The following is a 2,872-nucleotide window of genomic DNA, read 5'->3' as shown; positions in this document are numbered from 1 at the left end:
ACAAGAAACCTGGCAATAAACGGCACGGAAATGCAGCCGTTTTTAGAGCGGCTCTGGGGGTTTCTCCTTAACAGATGCTCTGCAGGGACGGAGATGAATTGTAAACAATTATGGACTAGAATCTCGTAGGGAAAGTTGGGGTTTTTTTGTTTTGGAACGGTTTCATTTCCTTTCTGGCAAGACCTCAAAATACCGGCTTATGGTTCCCTTCCTGTGGATTTACCTTCACGAGGACAGAAATGTGTTTTTGGCATTGGAGAAGATGATAACATTACCAATAATAATGGACTCTTATTAATATTGATGATGGTGGTTAGCAAAACGTTCCCCATGCATTGGCTCCTTCGTATTCTGAACCAGCTGGGGAGGGAGGACTGTGGCTTAGTGGGTAGAGCATCTGCTTTCCGTGCAGAAGGTCCCAGGTTCAATCCCAGGCTTCTCCAATGAAAAAGATCAGATAGCTCATGGTCAGTGTTCCCTCTGAGTTAGTGTGAGCTAGCTTGCAGTTTTGTAGCCTCCGGCTCACACATTTTTGTCTCAGCTCAAGGAAAATGGCCCCAGAGCAAACTAATTGATGCGGTAGCTCACAAAGCAGAGTTTTTGCTCACAAGACTCCACAGCTTAGAAGGAGTATTGCACATGATATGAAGGATTTTTGCATGAAATCCTAGAGAGCTGCTGGCAGTCCAAGTAGGCAGCATTTAACTGGATGGACCAAAGGTTTGACTCTGTACAACGGGCATGGCAATCATATGTGTTGGTGTACATAGGAAGCAATTAGCCTATTAGTTTAGGATCAGAGAGATGGATGGTCAAATCCTCACTGCTTTTTGGGTGACCTTGGCCAGCCACAGTCTCTTGGCCTAATCTACCATATAGGGTTGTTGTGAGAATAAATTAGGGAAGGCGGTAACTGCTGCACTAAGATCCTGGCAGAAAGGTTGGGCTTGAAATGTAAGAAATAAAATCCTCTTCCTTTGGAGTACTCGCTACTACATCTACAAATGTCATGCCAAACAATTTCATTTCTTCTTCCTCTAAGGTTTGTTTCAAGATGAGCTAGAATGATTGACAGGTTTTTGTGGCTGGTGCCCTTATGAGAGTGTTGTACTACAAAAGGCGGATAGGGCTTATGGGACCAAGAGCTCTGTCCTATGAAACAGATTCGTGGTGTACAGAAAATTGGTTTAATGGAGAGGAAACCACTAGCGCAGCATTCTTCCTTGATGGATGCATTTTCTGTATTGTGAGATTTAAATATATATATATATATATATATATATATATATATATATATATATGATGTTCCTTCTAACCTGCAGTCTAAAAACAGTTGTAGAATACAGTTTCTCTTGGAAGATGGATACCACACTGTGCAGTTTAATGCAAGTGCAAGGAGGAAAACCCTTTTCTCCAGAACTTGTGACAAGAATTTACAGGGATCACAGCTACGATTTCAAGACGTTCCCTTATATTTTCCTGTGTTGAGGAACTGACGATTTGTGGATTTACCTCAAGTGGTAAAACAAAGCTTAGTTATTGATGTGACAGTGGATCTCCAGGGTCTCAGGAAAAGGTTTTTCACATCACCTACTCCCTGAACTTTTTAACTGGAGTTGTTGGGGATAGAACTGGGATAAACTGCAAGCAATGCAGATGGTCTGCCTGTGAACTACATGCCCTCTCTTTAACAAGAACACATGAAGCTACCTTAAGCCAAAACCAAAGCCAGTATTGTCTGTTCTGACAGGCAGAGCCTTTCAGGGTATCTGGTAGAAGTCCTCCACATCCCCTATTTTTTTTAACTGAAGATGCCAAGTACTGAACTTGAAATCTTCCACATGAAAAGCAGATGTTCCACTACTGAGTTACTGGCAATCCCTAAGAGCAATGAGCAAGCAGAGACTTTAAAAGAAATACACACCAGCTGATGCTGTGATGTCACTTCCAGGTCTGAAACACCACAGCATCGGTGATGGTCTAGGAATTTCTCAGATCTACTGTTTTCACTACAGAGATCTGGGAAATTCCTAGAGCATCACACAGTACTGTGAACCAGAAGTGGCATCATAGTGTTGTGGTGATGCTAATCTTTGGTCTCATTTTGCTCTCGCTACTCCACAAAGCAACATAGCGGGCAACTGGGCAGCCCTAGTCATGTCTTCTGACTGTGAGCAAGCAATCAACTTTACAAACAGGGATTGATCAGTGGCCACAACAGCGTTTCTGTCAAAACTCCCCATCAAAGAGGAATTAATGACATTGCACATTGGTTTCGTAATGTGAGCATATTCTGGGGGGGTTTTTCCTCCCTCAGGGGAGGCTGCCCTCTTCCACTGAACAGTTCCTCCTCCTCCCCCTTCATGCTCATTTCCTTTGCTTTCATTTAAAAATAGAACTGCCTGTTGACTGGGATGTTAGAAGCAGAAGTATCTTTTCACCCAGTTTGCAAAGATTTGTGCTTTGAGAGCTAGATTTAGAAATGGTCTTTGCTCTCCTCCCTAGCCTTAAGTACCTCTAGCCTAGTCAGTGCAAGAGGGCCAACCTGTGTTTGTTCTTTTTCATGAAAGCCTTTCCCACTTCCTTGTAGATCAGGTGTTAAATACTTTTGCAAGCTTGTTTTTCCAGAGAATTTGTACCGGTAGGGTTGCCAAGCCCCACGTGGGGGCAGGGGATTCCCCGGTTTGGAGGCCCTCCCCCCACTTCTTCAGAAAGCGGGCGGGGGGGGGGGAGGGAAATGTCTGCTGGGCACTCCATTATTCCCTATGAAGACTGATCTTCATAGGGTATAATGGAGAATAGATCTGCAGGTATCTGGGGCTCTGGGGGGGCTGTTTTTTGAGATAGATCCACCACATTTTCAGAATAGCAT

General features: G+C 43.8%; 1 non-coding gene across 1 annotated transcript; it reads left to right on the top strand.

Moving 5' to 3' along the window:
- Positions 1-368: 368 nt before the first annotated feature.
- Positions 369-443, top strand: TRNAG-UCC (transfer RNA glycine (anticodon UCC)). Its single transcript has one exon. It is a non-coding gene; the product is annotated as a tRNA-Gly (tRNA).
- The last annotated feature ends 2,429 nt before the right edge of the window (positions 444-2,872 follow it).

Source organism: Heteronotia binoei, chromosome 18 (assembly GCF_032191835.1).
Source record: "Heteronotia binoei isolate CCM8104 ecotype False Entrance Well chromosome 18, APGP_CSIRO_Hbin_v1, whole genome shotgun sequence".
In the NCBI taxonomy this organism is placed as follows: Eukaryota; Metazoa; Chordata; class Lepidosauria; order Squamata; family Gekkonidae; genus Heteronotia; species Heteronotia binoei.
Note: the sequence above shows the minus strand (reverse complement) of the source record. Positions and strands in the feature narration are given on the sequence as shown.